Source organism: Tursiops truncatus, chromosome 12 (genome assembly GCF_011762595.2).
Source record: "Tursiops truncatus isolate mTurTru1 chromosome 12, mTurTru1.mat.Y, whole genome shotgun sequence".
Classification (NCBI taxonomy): domain Eukaryota; kingdom Metazoa; phylum Chordata; class Mammalia; order Artiodactyla; family Delphinidae; genus Tursiops; species Tursiops truncatus.
The window spans coordinates 50,886,029-50,904,275 of NC_047045.1; the positions used below are offsets into that span (position 1 = coordinate 50,886,029).

General features: G+C 39.1%; 1 protein-coding gene and 1 long non-coding RNA gene across 7 annotated transcripts in view; one reads left to right on the forward strand and one right to left on the reverse strand.

Annotated features, from left to right (window-relative positions):
• LOC141276095 (uncharacterized) overlaps window positions 1–6,931 on the reverse strand; it is a 61,925-nt gene extending 54,994 nt beyond the window's left edge. The window contains exon 1 of the long non-coding RNA XR_012325040.1: window positions 6,629–6,931. This is a non-coding gene — a long non-coding RNA (uncharacterized lncRNA). The remainder of the gene's footprint in view (window positions 1–6,628) is intronic.
• Window positions 6,932–7,088: 157 nt separating this feature from the next.
• Window positions 7,089–18,247, forward strand: part of PKIB (cAMP-dependent protein kinase inhibitor beta) — a 102,859-nt gene continuing 91,700 nt past the window's right edge. For 5 of the 6 annotated variants that reach the window (XM_033867675.2, XM_019951442.3, XM_033867676.2 and 2 more), the window contains exon 1: window positions 7,090–7,227. The gene's annotated coding sequence lies outside the window, so the exon portion shown is untranslated. Of the gene's footprint in view, window positions 7,228–18,247 lie in introns of all 6 variants that reach the window. The other variant, XM_019951444.3, reaches the window with a different exon arrangement.

Sequence of the window (18,247 nt, forward strand, 5' to 3'; positions counted from 1 at the left end):
CATGCTGCGGAGCAACTACGCCCGTGCGCCACAACTACTGAAGCCCACGCGCCTAGAGCCCGTGCTCCGCAACAAGAGAAGCCACCGCAATTAGAAGCGGGCGCACCACAACGAAGAGTAGCCCACATTCGCCGCAACTAGAGAAAGCCCGCACGCAGCTATGAAGACCCAATGCATCCAATAATAAGATAAATTTTTAAAAATCACTGGTAAAGAGAAACTCTTAAAATCAGAATAAAAGACATATTTTATACATAGGATGAAACACAGCAACTCCTTTAAACTATGGGGAAAAAAATTCTGTCAACCCAGAATTCTATATCAAAATCTTCCTTTTTACTTAAGGAAAGAAATCTTCATTAAATAGATTGAAATCAGGAAAGCATGGGTCTTGTCTGGTAAATCTTTAACATGACTGATTGCAGTCACTCCTTCTTTCCAGAAGTTAAGGAGAGGGTCAGTGTGTTTAGAAAATCTACTCACTCCCCACAGGAGAACCTCAAATGGTTGGAAAAGAAGAAAAAGATGCAGAAAGGGGATAGGCTTTATTTATTTTAAAATTTTATCTGGCACTGCATCTAATAAGGAGAATCATGGCTAAGATGCATCTAATCCAAGATACCCAGTGAAATGTTAATGATAAAGATTATATTTCAACTCTTAAAATACTTTAAATTAAGGAATACATTTTTTTTATTGTGATCTGCCTTAGATTTATGGGCTAATGTTAATTTTTATAGCTTTTCTATCTCCTGTACAGTGTAAGGAAAATTACCAAACAAAGTGTCCCAATTGGGTTAAGTTTAAGTTCTCAGTTCTCAAGGAAATTTTTAAGAGGCTAGCCTTCAAATCCAAATACCCCAGGAACATCTCAGAAGCTTCCTTTTTTAGAAGATTCCACCCACCCTAAATTCTTTCAGTGATGTTAAATTAGAGTTTTCCCCAAATCAAAAAAGACCCAACGTATAAGACAGCTTAGCATTCATTATATTTATCCATAGTTATTGAATAATTCAGGACCATAATAAATATCTACTATGAATAATATAATAGATATTATGAAAATTTTACTGGAGTTCTGATAAAATGTATATTTTCTAATATACTAAGAGACAATTTTAGAGACACCAAGATCCCCTATGTTAGAAGTTATGAGTTAATTTTTTAATTTTTATGATCATCTAATCTTAAATCATGCATCTCTGATTTTATGAATCTGTGCATGGAAGCAATTCATATAAAATATAACAAAATGTTTTCAACTATTTCTTATATATGTTGTTAAAAATAAAGCTTATTTGGGCAAATAAATTACCACATACTGGTGAATCACAAAGGTATCTTTGTTAACTTTTAGACTTCTGTAACATTTTATTCTTTTGCCAAGTGTTAAATTCAGTATATTGAACAAAGGAGGGAGAATGGTTGATGTTTTTGTGTGTAATTATATAACTATGAGCAGAAAGGTGAGAATTTACTTATATATTCATGCAAAAATAGTTACTGAATGCTTACCCTGGACCAACCACCTGTCGATGCTGTACCATTGCTCAATAGCTAGCAAGTTTTAAAACTAATCATACATCATTCAGAATTGTCTCATTTATTGGAAGAAATCAGAAAGTACTATTATGGAATATAAGAGCTTCATGCTAAGAAACATACAGTATAATTAGGAGGAATTAATACACATGAAAAAGCTTTAAGGATGTGGCAAAAACTAAAGAGAATAATATTTTAATTTAAAATTGCTGTACTCCTCAAACACATGGAAGAAAGGCTATAAAGTTTAGATAGTAACTTGGCACATGTTTGAATGAATTGATCAGGGGTGGAAAAAAATTCATCAGTAGATCTCCATCAGTAGATTATTTGTGAACAGGAGTTTGAAGAAATTAAGTGACACTGCTTAAGAGTGGAAGATAGTAAAAAACACATCCTCCTGCACCAGTTATGAATGTTGGAATGAGAAGGTCACAAGGAGTGGCAAGTGGATTAGCTTATCTGGAAAACAGGATTTGTACTGGAAAATGATAAGAACAGAAATGAGATAGAGATGGGTGGGTAAAGTGTTCTAAACGTTGGGCTGAGGAGTTTGAATTTAATAAGGAAGCAAATTCAGAAACTTGAGAGAATTTTAGAGCAGGGCAATCCTTTAGTCCTAACCTTCCCTTCAGAGAAAACTGCCTTTACCGAAATTTTACACCATCAGTGGCATTGCCACTTGGGATTAGAACCCAAGATTCTCAGTGTTCTTTTCATATACCCTGATACTCTGCAAAGGGATGGCCCATTGACCAGGAACAGGAGAGATGTGTGAGTACAATGATAATTTGGAATACTTTCTTAGGAAATTTCTACTTTAAATACTAAAAGGAAAGCAGTCTCTTCCTCTTCCTCTGCCTCTCACGCTATAGCCTCTGATCTCCTGAAAGCCAATTGTGCCCCATTCTTTTCAATGCCCAACCTCTCCCTTGGTGGATGTGGGTCTGTGGCATCATTTCTGTCACACGACAGGAGCAGGGTCAACAGCGGGCAGCTCAGGCTCCACCCCCTTCTGTCATCTGCCAGTATATTACCCAAGCCTGATCTCAGGGCAACTTCCTTAGATGCCACCCAAAGAGGGATGTTGCTCTTATGGGCTCCAAACTTCAGTGTAGCTGTGCTGCTGCCCCACTGCCACAATCTAGGATCGTCTCACTGGCAACACTTAGAAAATAATGGATGGAATTTATGGTTCCTGTTCTGTCATGAGCAGAAGGGAGCAAGGCCCAATGAGTGTGATGCCTTTTAAGGAGAGCTCCATTTGGCTCCTGCTACTCAGCTAACTCTCAGAGCGCCTGCCAGCTGGAGGAGGAGAATAAAGTTAACAGCACAGTTAGCACAGTAACACAGTTTCAACATTTCTTCCTCTCCCCACCCCCACCCCGAGGGTTAAGATTGTCCTCTACAAGGCATGGCTTGGGAAGCTAGCTGGGTCTCTGCCACAGAGGCACAAGGTCACTCCTCCGGTCCTTCCAAAGCTCATATTTACGGAGAGGGACGAAATGCGGTCATCCCATAAGCTATCCTTTTGTATCAGGGAAGCACATGTGTCCTCTGGAATGGAGAGTGGCTGAAAAGAAGGAGTGGAGAATCTCATTTCCTCAATTCCCTATAACCAGACTTGGCACGATCCAAGGTACACGACTTCTCTCCCCAGTCTCATTTTGTCCCCAAGGACAGATAACTACCTCTAGGGATAGAAAGTCTCTCTGGGCAGTGTTAATCTTCTAGATTTTGTATGTATTAAATTTCACAGCTGGAAAGCTTTAGAAACACTGGTACACTTCATATTATTATAAATACCTTGGTTTGCCAAACAGACCTGAAAAGTTATCAGATGCCAGTGTCATCCAGCCTGGCTCTTCCTGTGGCCTCAGCCAACCTCGCTCTAGTGGACTGAATGCTGGTCTCAGACCAGCATTCAAAAGGTATGTCCAAGTCCTAACCCCAGTACCTGTGAATGTAACCTTACTTGGAAAAGGGTCTCTGAAGATGTTATTAAGGTAAGGAGCTCCCGATGAGATCATCCTGGATTAACCTGGGTGGACCCTGATCCAAAAAGTGTCCTTGTTAGGAGAGGAGAATACAGACAGTAGGGGAAGAAACACAGAGGATCTGTGAAGATGAAGGCAAAGACTGGAGTTATGTAGTCACAAACCAAGGAATACCAAAGATTACCTATAGCCACCAAAAGCTAAAGAGGCAAAATAGGATCCTCCCCTAAGGCCTTCAGAGGGGGCACTGCTCTGCCAACACCTTGATTCCGAACTTCTGGTTTCCAGAGCAGTGAGAGAATAAAATTATGCTGGCTCAAATCACAAAATCTGTGGTAATTTGTTACAGCAAACCGTAGCAAACTAATACACTACACAGACCTGGAAGAGGCTGATGCGGACTGCTGACTGCCTCTCCCACCCAGGTCTCAGCTAGCCTGCCCTAAAGAGAGGGAACCTAGATGTTATTGGAACCTTGCAGCCACACCCCTTCTCCCACCATTCTTGGTCTTTCCTCAAAACACAACCTCCTGCATTTAATCTCTCCCATAATTTATTCCTCAGAAGGTTGGTGCTACTTCTTGCTTCACGTACACTCCCATTTCTCCACTTCTTCTAAACAGGACTGGCTACATAATTTGTGGGGACCAATGCAAAATGCACATGTGTGGTCACTTGTTAAAAAATTATTAAGAATTTCAAGGCAGGGACAGCAGAACATTAAGACAAGCACAGGGCTTTCTTAGAAGTAGAGCCCTGTCCTACTGCACAGATTGTAGTGCCATGAAGCTGGCCCTACCTCCTAAAATCCATCCTTTCTGACCCTGTGGAATCCTTGTTCAATATTGAAAAAATCCCTCCACCTTCATAACCTATTCACATAATGCTTCCTCCATTATCTTGCTTTAGGTAAAAATCAGCTTTCTTCTGAGAATAGTTTCCTCTGGATCTCCCTCCAATGTAGACTGCTCATTATCTCACACCCCAGGACCATGAGAGCCAGCGCTGGCATCCTTGTAGCTCCCCAGTATTGCTTTTGAACCGTGCACCCCCTCTTACACCAGCCCTTGATCCATTTAGGCTCTTGTTCCCTGGATATGTACCTTCTGTCCCAATTCTGTACAGTCATCCACTCAGTTCCTGATTATTCCACCACAGTCATGAAAGCCTTTGGTGTCTGACTCATTCCTTCTCCACCCCATGGCATCACCATTGGTGGCTTCAATGTCCATGTGGATAGCCTCTCCAATACCTTAGTCTCCAACTGCTTGATCTTCATTCTAAGAACAGCTAACCCCAGCCACAGCTCTTCCATAACCCTGCCATTATTCTGCTACTAAATCCTTCAAGAAAACTATCCCCCTCCTGACTACAACTTATTTTTCCATCTCTCTTATTTGACTGAGATTTGTACTTCTTTGCCTTTTTCTCTCCCCTTTTATGTCTTCATTTATTTTCCCATGTAGTCTTAAGTGAACCTCACAGCTCTGTCCTTCAACCATTCTCTTAAAAATAGCATCCAAGCTTTCTCCTTGCCTTTCCATCAAATCACTTGGCAAAATCCCCAAGTGGGATTAGTGAAACTTTCTGCATTTACAGTCATATATTTTACACAAATTCACAGCTGTGTGGAACTACTGCTATCACCAATTCCTGACTCAAAAGATTTTTTTTTTTGTACTTATAGTCAGGTTTTTGCTACCATTCCCAACAGCAGCTACTACAAACCTTCAGGCTCTACCTGATTCCTTTCATCTTCCTTCCTTTCATAGTAGAAATGAGAAGCTATCAAAAATCTTCAATCTACTATAAATAGACAAAAGCAAACTAAAAGTAGTGTTTTATTAAGTCATTATTTTGTCTTAACTGAAGAAAATGAGGTTCTATTTATTCATTTAAAAACTGCTTACTAAGCAGCTATTTTGTATAGGTACTATTCTAGCTACCGAAGATACAGCTTTCATGGAGTGAAGATACAGCTTTCATGGAGCGAACATTCAAGTGGTTCAGATGATTTCAAATACGTTAACTTTAAAGTGCATCAGCAAGGGCTAACAGTTTTATCAAACCTGTCCCAAAATACAGGTTTTACAAGACAAATTTTGTGAGTATAAGGAGTACAGTTTCAGAATTATAAAAATCCAATCATTGCACTGTAACTCATAAATCCAAACATTTTAGCATCTCTAACACAGGCTCTCTAAAATAAATAGGCTTTAGAATAATTTGCCTTAAATAATAATAATATATTTTATTATACACTTGAAATTACACTCAAGATATAAATAACTCTCAATCTCTTTAATTACTATTTGTACGACCATACAAATAACCATGTTTTTATAAAACAAAGTGTACCAGTGTCGGCATTTAGAAAAATCATAACTTTTACTAACAAGGTATAATTTAAAGAACGTCAACCTTAAAGGCAGGAAGACTTGAACTCAGAAACTGACTTGAAGTCTTCCTAGCGATTTCACTTTATTCAAATTATTTAACCTGCTGAGCCTCACTTTATTTATCTGGAAACAGAGGTGGTATTACCACATTGTGGGGGTAGGAATATTAAATAATTTAAAGAGCCTAAGGGTAGCACCACTGGCAGATACATTAAATAAAACATTTTTCTATATCACATAGCCTATGAAAACATTGGAAGTAGTCAGTAGGGAAATGACAGGTGTTATAGACTTGGGTAGGAAGCCAGAGCACAGTATCTGTGAACATATTGGTGTTAAGCAGATTTTGGACACTAATAATGTCTTTCAGGAAACCAGAGGGGATCTCAGGACTTCAGTGAGGAGAAACCACCTTCTCAGGAAGCAGAGAAGAGCACCTTAATTTTAAGAACAGTATCATCATCTCTCTATTATGCTTTCTAAAAGACACAATGAGACCTTAATAGTAAGGACTTCATTTTTCTTAGTGAGAACCTTGAAGTGAAACTCGGTAGACGTTGATTTCTGCTTTTCTTTGTCCAAAAGTTGTCTACATTGCACATGGCTTCTCAATCTGTTAAAATGATGCGTTAAAAAACCCACGAATACCCACAATCCGGGTGCAGATAGGAAAACCATGCACATTCTTACCTTCTCCAAGGAGCCACGAGTAAAGTGCAACCTTAGGACACCTGGAGCACAAACGCTCGGGGGCGCGCACAAATGGGTCAGAGGGTCTGCAGAGGAAGCCTCCGGGAGCAGGGAGGGACGCGAAATTCCCTCAGTCACATCAGGTAAATTCTTAGTAGAACCTTAATCCTCCCCGAGGGGAACTGAGAGTGGTAGGCGAGGAGGGCATGGGTTCTGTGATGATCTCTGATGATTGTTAACGCGCACGCAGGAAAAAGAACGCTGCCCAGGGAGCCAAAAGACAAGAACCACCGTCGCGCCGGCCCCGAGAGCCCCTTGGCGGGAGTGGCTGCACGGAGAGCAAGACCCGGGCGGGGGGAGGGGGGAGGGGCCCCGCACGCTCGGGGGCGGGTCCCGGCAGCCGCTCTCTCCGCCCCCGGAGTAGCAGCCACTTCCTGGCTGCGCCCCAGCCCAGCAGCTCAGACGCGGTCGCACCCTCGTGGACGGTAGAGGCGGCAGCGAACTAGAGCCCGCGTCGCAGTTCGCGGCCACGTAGAGGCCGGGCGAGCCCGGGCACCGGGACCCAGCCCAGGCTCGGCGAGCAGCTCTGCGCGCGGCTGGTACGTACGTGGTGAAGGGGAGTCGGGAGTGGTGGGGGGTCTCTGGAGCGAAGATGGAGGGAAAGGACTTGGGCAGTCAGGGGAGACTGAGAGAGCGAAGATGTGGTTATAGCAACTTTCCTATTTTCCGGCCAGTCCGCACGAGCATGGGGGGAATTCAAAGTGGACGCCTCTTTGGCCAGAGCGACCACATCATTTAACATGCAGAGGTACTTGCGGAGTGGAAGGGGACGCTCAGGCCAACAGGCGTAACCAGGGAGGTCTGGTCACCTCTTTTTGCCCACTCTGCCCTGAAGCTGGACATTGGTGATATCCTCTCATAAGTTGCTGAGCCTTCGCCTCTCGCACGGGCAATGCCACGTCGTTCCCATGGGCTGCGCGTTCCCAGCCCCAGGCAGCCGCTCGCGGCCGCCGGGTCAGCAGAGACCAGTGTTCTCGCCGGCTCTGCCCGCGTCGAGCTGTGTGGCTTTAGCCCAGTCACCTCATCTCACCACTCTCCATCCATTATTTGATAAAACATGGGAATGATTAGATCGGGTCAAATCAAGAGTTCTCTGCAACTACTGGGTTTTCACCGAGCCTAGGACACCGGCCGGCAGCCAGGGAGGGACGGGAGTGCAGTGTGGTCGCAGGGGCTCAGGAGATGGAGGGCGTGGGTCCTGACTGCTGATGCCATAGCAACTCGTTGCCTTCAGGGGGAGATGACCCCAATTTACCAGCTGTCCTGACTGGCAGCCCCTGACGAGTGAGGCTGAGATGAACGGGCCAGTTTCATCTTCGTAGAGCTCATCCCAGGGAACACATCCGAACACGGTTTTTTTGGAAGAGCGCTTGGTACAAGTGGGGCACACAGGAAACACTAAGAAAACAGAAACCAAAAAAAAACGGCAGGTGAAATTATTAGAGTCTGTGCAGGACTGTAAAATGGAGATTCGATGCCGATGACCACTTAAACATTCAACTAGAAAAACTAAATACTAAAACACTCATATTAATGGTTTGGATACTGAAAAAGTATGGATTAGAACTACTGTTGAGTATTGCATTTCTCTTGGTGTACATGTAGATTCAAAATCCATCTGTCCACTTTATCTCTTCACAAGATGCCTTTCTTCTTATTGACATTGCTACACATAAAAAAATTCCTTCTGGGATTTAATATTCAGAAAGCTCAGAATTTGGATTGTTAAAATGAGATCTGATGGCCATAAATCTCACAGGAAGTGCTGTAATGGCGTAGGTTCTGGATCAAGGTTAGTTAGACCAGCAATTGGAAAACCTTGTTTTCCTGTTAGTATGTCAGGTGCTGGTCAGTAACCCTCTGCTGACACTATGTTAAGGGAGTTCATTTTCTAAAACAGTGTTTTGGAAGATCAAATGATTTAATTTTGAAACAAAGTATATATTGGAAAAAAGTTTGCAAAAAGTTTTTAGTAATTGACTTTTTAGTTTTATCTTTACCACAACTTTCTTCAACAAAATATCAAAGACTAATGGAATACCTTATGCAGGATATTTAAAATTGTGTCAAATTTCATTCTTTGTTAAAGAATTTTCTCTCCTCTTTAGTCAATTTTAAACTAGAAGTTTAAATTTTGAGAAATTTACCCCTTTCAATGATTTTTAAAGAAATTTTGCCAAGTTGTAAAACCATCCCCATAATTCAGTTTTAGAACATTTTCATCACCCCAATAAGATCCCTCAAGCCCATTTATAATTACTCTCTGCTCAGCTTCAGGCAACCACTAATCTTCTTTCAGTATCTATAGATTTGCCTTCTCTGGACATTTTATATAAATGAAATCATAAAATGTGGGATCTTTTGTTTATAGCTTTTTTCACTTAACATACTGTTTTTGAGATTCATCTATATTGTAGCGTGTATCAGTGTTTCATTCCTCTTTATTGTTGAAGTTTTCCATTGTATGGATATACCACATTTTGTCTATCCATTCGCCAGTGGATGGACATTTGGGTTGTTTTCAGCTTGAGGCTATTGTGAATCGTGATGCTAAGAACATTCACATGCAAGTCTTTGTGAGTACATGTTTTCATTTCTCTTGGATAGATATTTAGCAGTGCAATTGCTGGGTTGTATGATAAACGTATGTCTAACTTTTTAAGAGCAGTATAGAGTGAATTTTATGTAGAAGTTACGTATTTACAAAATGTAGAAAATTCTGGAGAAATAAATGTTTCTTACTAGATCATATATGATTTGATATATACATAGAGAGATGGTTGGACGGGAAACACTTTGCTTCCTTTCAAATTTAGAGCTCAGATATAGCAAACAAATTTGCAAAAAAGTGTAACATTTCTCAGAAATAAAATATTTCTAAAGACAGGTTTTTTTGGAGCAGTTTTAGATTCACAGCAAAATTGAAAGGAAGGTACAGATTTCTCAAATACCCCCTACCCCTACCCACGCATAGCCTCCCTCACTCACCAGACTGGTATGTTTGCTACAATAGATGAACCTACATTGACAAATCATAATCACCCAAAGTCCGTAGTTTATCTTAGGGTTCACTCTTGTTGTTGTACATTATATGGCTTTGGACAAACACATAATGACATGTATTCATCTATCATAGGGAGTATTTTCACTGCCCTAAAAATCCTCTGTTCTCTGCCTATTCATCCCTTCCCCCAGTATCTTTTTTTTTTAATGCTAAATGAGAGTAAATCAGGCTTAATTAAGACTAAATTTCCTGCAGTCTCCATTGAGAATGGGAAATAAAGCAATTTGAAAATCGTATTTTGGGATGTTGATGAGACTCAGACCTGAATGGCTTGATAGTAAATTCAGTGGTTTTCCATTCCTTCAACACAAGATTTTAATTGAGTTAGAAAAAAAAATCCTTTCTGAATATCAGAAAAACCCTATAAATCCTATGATAAAATAAGCATCCATAATTATGATGCCACATAATTCTTCTAAGTACTAATTAAACATATTTTATTAGATATAGAGATCTAAGGCCCAAGTTTAAGTGATTGACAGGTGCAAAAATCATGTATTAGGGATAAATCCAGGGCTCCTATCTTACTGTTTTAAAACTTCTGTGGTTAGTACATGCTCTCTGAATCCTGTTGGTCTTAGTAATTTTTATATTAATAGGATCAATGTACTTTTTATAAGTCATTATCAGTTAGTGACATTACATAAAGAGAATACTTGAACATACCCAGAAAACCAAAGTGGTTATTATTATTTTTCTTTTTATTGGAAGTACAATTGACTTTGAGAAATCAAATAGGTAGTCTACTTTATACTCAAGTGGGATATATTTTTCATTCATGCTCTCAAAGGCAAATAGCAGTTTTATGCATCTGTCCAGGTATAAAGCATGCTACGGACTTTATAAATCAGAGTAGATATGTGTTCTCCAATAACGCCTATTCTTAAAATGTGATGGTGTCCAAGAGTTGGGTGCTTGGTTGGAAAAGAAGTTCAGAGCTGTCTATATAAGAATAAAGCAATTCACATATGTACATGTTCCTGAATAGGAGGAAGGAATCTCACCTAGGATCCTGGATCAGTTAAAATAGGATTTCTCAGACCGGAAAGTGGGCCAAGGGAATAGAAATACTTTAAGACTGTGTAGTCTGGAGCCAACACAGCCTGAACACTTGTTTGGGGGAGCAACAGCAGAAGCGTTTATAGACAATATAAATGGAGCTAAATGCCTTCCTCTATCTCCTGGATTCCGCCTCCTCATAGCCCCTATTTCCTGCTAAGCCCTAAAATCTACTGTGCTGATGAAAAAGAATCCCCTTTGGGAGTGTGGAAATAAGCATGGTTAACTGTAAGTTTTCACTTTTTGGGTGAAGGAAAGGAAGAAACTGAGGTTCATTGTGATAGTTTCAGGAATAAATTCGTGGAAGACAGGAAGGAGTTACGCTGTCTTCCCAAACATGCTTATATCAAATGACTATGAAGTGATTTATTTCTACACTAATCTTTATGGGCTGGGTTAATACGTCTCAGAAGAAAACACTGTTCTTAAAATCAGTGTGTATGTGTGTGTGTGTGTGTGTGTGTGTGTGTGTAAACAAGGATGGCTTATAACTCATGCAATTACATTCGTTTATTATTTTTGTTTATTTAAAAAATGAGAATAAGTACTTCTATCATGGGGCTTCTGGAGCCAGGTATAATATTAAATCTCAAAACACTGAAATAAGCCCCTCTTGTCTGTCTTTCCCAAATCTAATAAAATCTATAAAAAGCTAGATTATAGATATAATGGATTTTGTTGCATTCTGAAGGTTTGTAAAGAATCTATCAAGTCAGGAGAAGATGTTACAAAGGACAGGGCTTGCACACAAACCACTCTGCCTCTCAGTTTCTGTATCCCTGAAGAAGGATGTCTATCATAATTATGCGCATTGCAGTAAAGCAGCAGAACTTTTCACGGTAGTGAAAAATTAGAAAAACAAACCAAAAAAAGCAACTGTACATCTTTCTAACATGCCACGAAGCTGTATGTATATATCTATATATACTCTTGTAGCTTGGAGAAGATTGGATTTGAGGAGTACTGGACAGACTGCTGTAGCCCAAGCAAGAGGTGCTAGAGAGTGATTCAGGGATTAGGGATAAACAGGAGTAGCAGAGTCTAGAAATATTAGGAGTGGAAAATGATCAGGCTTGATGATAACTGGGATGTGAATTTAAAGGGAGGTGGGAATGAAGGGTGGTTCTCAGCTTCTTGGCTTGAGGTTGAGGACCAGCACTGTATACAAAGGTGGCAATAGAAGAATGAAGGCAGATTTGGTGGGTTTACTGGGTTGGATAATGTCTCCCTAAAATTCATGTACTTCCTGGAACCTCAGAATGAGCCCTTATTTAGAAATAGGGTCATTGCAGTTGTAGTTGGTTAATATGAGGTCATAACTGGAGTAGGGTGGGCCCTTAACCCAGTATGACTGGTGTCCTTATAAGAAGAAGAGACACAGAGACGGAGACTCATAGAGGGAAGGCAAGCCTGTGACAGTGGAAGTAGAGATTGGAGTTATGCAGATGTAAGGGATTCCAAGACTTGCCAGCCACCACCAGAAGCTAGGAGAGAGGCATGGAACAGATTCTCCTGAGTTCCCAAGAAGAAACCTGATACCTGGATTTTGGATTGCTAGCCGCTTGAAATGTGCCCATCTTCAGTATCAGTTGTAAAGATAAGCAGTGTGATAAAATAAGCAGTGTGATAACTTGGGCAGTGCATCCACGGTCCCTCTGCCACCAACCCAGCCATAGATATAAATGAGGTCATTTCAGGTTTTCCATTCATTTTGCACCATATGGGTTTGACAGTATGGGTATGGGACCAGTCTGCAACATGGGGGGCATAGTTTGTATTCGTTTGCCTCAGGGAGGAGTGGGAGAACGTTTTCGGGGGAAGTGGGGAATACTTTCTTCACAGGGTACATCTGGGTCAGCTCCCTGAGATGTTTGTGGATTTTTGCCAAAGGATATTAAGCTTCAAGTAAAACCCGGCATAGGTTGTTCCAACTCTGAGAAGTCCATGTTTGGGTTCTAGGTTTGAATGCTTTGAAAGGAAATATAAACTTTTCAGGTGTAACTGCAAAATGGGAGGAAACAAAGCATTTTTTTTTTACTCATAGATGCTTATTTTTACCAACTCTTTCAAAAAGTATCTTAATTTACCTAATTTGTTGAAAAATTTCATATTACCTGTCAATAATTATTATTGGTCCTAATAGCAAATTGGTTCAGTTCTTCACTTTGTGGGTTTTGTCTCAATGTAATCCACTTAAAATATGGATTAATGAAATATGATTTTGACTAAGGACAGCAGTTTCAGTTATATCTAAGGACATCTCAAATTATCTTATAAAAGGATTGTTATAAGTTTACTTTATTAGTTAGCTTCTTTCCTGCAGATATTTTTTATCATAAAACCATCACACTATTAAGAACACTGAAAGATTTTAAAATTCCAATTCTAATATTCAAACATAATTGCTTCAGTATTGAGTATCTTCCAGTCTTTGTGCATTTGTAAGAATGTTTTTATATTAATGTAATAATGGTATACAGTTTGTAAATTATTTTTTTCTTCTTAAAATTATTATTACCAGAATACAAGTGAATAGGAAGAGCAAATTTTAAAAAATAACGTTTTTCTTATTATTCAAAGTGACCCATGAAATAGTTTTTGGCTAGATAAAATTTCAGCTCTTAAGGGTATGAAACAGAATTTTCCAGTTAGTCCACATTTTAATTTTGCTGCACCCTGTGGCAATCATCAGTTTAACACAGAAATAAGAAAAGGAAAACAAATCATTAAAATGCATTGCTTTAAATATTGGCAATGTTCAAATGTAGAATTCAGTTTTTCCAAGGACAATATATGCTTGCTATTATAAATTATTCACCAAGAATCACAGATGTCAAAATATAATCAGGTGATTTTTTTCTTTCAGTCTCATCCTTTTGTCAGCTCCCTATTATTACATTATAATGGGTTATTCCACATGTAATTTTTCTGAGCAGGTAATGTTTGCCACTTAAAATACCACTAAGTTTTAAACTTTAAAGTTTTGAAATAGTGTTTCTGAGACCATACACATTGCAGTGAAAATCAGAAATATTCAGAATTGTATTAAGAGGAAAATAATGTCCACCTAAATTCCACCATTAGTTATAAAATTCTTTGCATATATGTAGATTTTAAAAAGAAAAGTGGTATATCATATTCCCTTAATATTTCATCTTACTATATCTTGTCAAGGTGCTAAATCATATTTTTAATGGCTACATAGTGTTCTATTAAAATTTTAACTAACCCCTATTGGCAAATATGCAGAATGTTCCCAAATTTGGTTGTATAAACAGTACTATAGTAGACAACTCTGTTTGTGATCTTTATACACTGTACATGGCTGTTTTATTAATCTCTTTGAATAGACTTCTAGACATGGACTTGCTAGGTCAGTGGATATTCACTTGTTAACCATTTTTGACACATTTTGCAAATTTCTTTCCAGGAAGCCTGCAGCAATTTATACTCAAAATTTTTACCAACATACTAATACTGTTTAAAAATTTTAAATTTAGAAATCAGTAGGAAAAGATACCTCATATTTGTATTTCTTTGATTGCTAATGAGGCCGAATATTTTTAGTTAGTCAGTATGTTTATTGGATATTTTGGATTTAGTTTTACGAATTGCTTTTTAGTATTCTTTGCCTGTTTTTAATCCTTTTTTGTTTGTTTCAAGAGCTTTTTATTCATTAGGATGTTAACTCTTTGTATGTCTGTTATGTTGCAATGTTTTAATCAGTTTCGTTTGTTTGCCATTAACTATTTTAGGGAGCATTGCTTTGTAAAATCCTTAAATTTTGTGGATGTGAAAGCTGTCAATTTCTTCTCGCATAGTTTCTGAGAAGGACTTTCCCCTTTAAACATATTCATCTATGTTTTTAATAGTACTGTTGATGTCTTTTTTAATTTAAAGTTTTAATCCTTTAGAAGTTATTTTAGTAGGCGATGAAGTAGGTAATCTAATTTTATTATTAACATTTTTTAATCACTAGTCTTGTCTCAAATTCGTTTGTTCTGTCATTGATTCCTTCCCCACTGATTTGAAATAGCATCCCATGCCCCTGCACCTCCTTGGAGCCCACCTCGTTGTAACTGGCCCTATCATCCTGAAGTCCCACAGAACTCCCTCTCACATGCCTTCCTGGCCACCATTCCTACACATGACTGCAGGCTCTTCAATTGCCTCCCTAAACTTCCTTGACCCACGTTTGTCACTCACCACCTCATCCCAGGAGGAAAAGGAATTCCACATCCCACATCATAGCTGCTAGCTCTTTCTAAATTCCCATGTTACCAGTTTTGGAACATGTAATTGTATTAGCCTTGAAAAACAGTTAATTTTCTCATGCTTAATCTCTGTTTTTATCGTTTGTCTGCTCATTTCTCCTCTCTGCCTTGAAACTTTGTTATGCTTTGTGCTGCCTCTCCCTGACCTAATCTCTGCTTTTTATTCTTCCTTCAAAACCATTCTGTCATGCCCTCTGGAACACCTGCTCAGTCCCAGTAAACTCCTCTTAACCTCCACTTTTTTCTCTAGCCCTGAATCTTGACTCTCCCAGGGATATCCCACTTCCCCGTGAGTCCTTCCTGTTGGAGACTGCTGATTACTCCATAGGTCATGAATCTCAGGGTAGGGAGGTGGGACACATGCCCTCCATACACCCTCCCACCTGTAGACCATTGTTTCTCTACACTCTTATACTCATTCCTGTTCCTTTGAGCCATCTGGCTATGCTATCAACTACCTTTGCTCATTCCTGTGATCTACTCACCACCTGAACAAACCCCTCCTTCAATGAACACTCCAGCAACAGTGTACAGTCATCTTCTCCCACCTGTCTCCTGTCCTCAATCTGGGTGACTTCATGTCTACACCCAACACCACAGCCTCTCAGTTTGTGACCTCCACAGTTTCAAGTGGTAGTCTTCTCTTTTACTTCCTTTCACCCAGCCCCTTCTGTAGTCACAACCTGGATTTATCATATGAAATTGTTCCTTCCTAAAATCTCAAATTCTGAAACTCTCTGGGCATAGCATCCTATATTTGTTTTTTTTTTTTTTACACCAATCCAAAGATTCACACCTACACTTGTCCTTTGGCTTCATTGGGATGGCCGATTCTTTGATCCATCTATTTTTTACTCTCCATGCTCTGATTGCTTGGAGTAAGATGTTTCTCAGTGGATTGCACGTTTCCAATTAGTACAAGTCAGTGGAGAATCTAAGAATTCTGTGTGCTTACCACACTCTCCCCTACAAGTACAGCAACCTCAGAGCCTCACCACCACCTGCCTTGAGTCCTCTGTGACCTAATGACCCCTTATCTTCTTGTTTATGCAAATCACTGCAAGAATCTCTGTGCTCCCAAATAGCATGGCAACTATCCTGGTTTTTCTGGGACTGAGAGGTTTCCCAGGATGATATGTGGAGTAAGTCCTTGACTAAAAGACTCCACACTTTTGAAATTCCTTATTTTCTTTTTTTACATATTACCTGTCTTCATCATCACTTTCAAACCGCAAGCTGCTACTTCATCTGATGTACGTAATAGCTCTTACTGTTCACTCTCTTTATGACCTTTTGAATCTGTTGTGGGTTGAGAAAGTCAGATACCTGAGTGCATTAGTTAGGAATGTTACAGTTGCTCATGACAGCAAATCCACTTCAAATTGGCTTAAGGAGAATGGGAGAATTTATCAGATTTATGTAACCCAGCTTTCAGTCACGGCTTGATCTAGAGCTCACATTATTTTGTAAGGACCCTATTCCCTTCTACTTCTTGGCTCTACTCTCTTTCAACTTGGCTTCATTCTCAAGCTCTGCTTGGTGACAAAATTGCTATCAACAGCTCCAGGCCTAACTCCTCAAGTTTAAATTCAAAGAGAAAAAAGTGTCTTCACTTAGTAGCTTTGGCACCAGCCCTAAGGTGGACTAACTTGCACCACAAACCCAGTCTTTAAGCATTTGCTGGGTTGGAAAAACGTAATAATAAGCCTGTTGAGGCAGGTTTGTGTCACGTATCACTTCTGAGCCACTGTGGCTCAGGGCACTTAGAGCTTGGATATGTCAGGTCTGAGTCTCAACTTCATTCTCGGAAACAACGAATCACATGCAGTGACTATAGGAGGAAAGGCTTCTCAAGGGGAAATGGATGTTGGGCAGGCAAAATTTTTACTATCCTCTAAATTGGTGACAAGAGGTTAAAAACAAACCAGAGGCATAAACAGGCTCTGATTAAATCTGTAGGACTGGCTTATAAGTAAAGACCGTGAATATTATTAGTGTATAGGTTTTACGACATAGGTTTTATGACATTTATTTTGACTGAACAACATTTGTTAATATCCTGACTCTTGACTGTTGTCTTTGTAGTTAAGTTGCAAAATAAGTAAGATTTGTATAAATAAATTTTGTGTATTATAATCCTCTTTAATCATCATTAATGAATTTTATTTTAAATTCTACCTGTACAAATAATAATTTTAAGATTATTAATATATAAGAAAGAAGAGAATATTTCTCTCTTACATAACTATTTTTGCAGCTAATATTTATGAAAACGTATCAACACATGATTTGGATGATAATAGTAGAGAAAAATAACTAAGCTAGAAATTAGAAAGCTTTGTTGTAAGGCCAACGCAGCTTTTAATTAGTCATGTGACCCTGAAGAAGTCTCTTAATCTCTTGAGATTTCAGTTTTTGTCAACATGATTACACCAATATGAATGGTGCGATTTCAGTTCATCATGAGATCAATATAGTGAAAAAAATACCTGTATTATTCTAAACAGAGCCTATAATTCCATATTTTAGTGCTATATGTACCCATTGATATTCAGGTTCTTTTCTGTGGTTGGTTATAGATATTCCTTACTTAAGTTTTTAATGAATTTTAGAACTCAGTACATGCATCTCTGAGATGAATAGTTAACTAAATTCAAATAAACATCTATTAAAAAGCACCCTCCTGGGTTCAGCTACTGTGTTTAGTGATATATTGCAAAGTGGAATGAGACTCCATCTTTTTTTAAGAAGTTTAGGATTCTATCTGTTTGGGGGAGGTAAGAGAAAATAATATACATACCTTTCCTGCTAGGCAGACATTTAATAGGACATTTCTGTCCTAATACTAGGCCAGAACTAAAAAAAAGCTGTGGGGTTTCAAAGAAGAAGAAGATAAATTTTGAAATTAATCAGAAAGACTTTAAAGGCAATGTAGTAATTGGGATGGTCCTTGAAGGACTGATAAAATTTCAATGAGTCGACGAAGCATTCCTGATTGAGAGGACAGCATGAATAAAGGTACAAATACAGAAAAGAGTGAGACAGAGCTGTGTAGAATTTTAGGGGCTGGGTGGAAATTTTAGGGGCTGGGTGGAAAGATACATTGAGGCTGTAGTGAAGAATCTTAAGTGCTGGGATGAAAACTTTGGACTTCAATTTGTA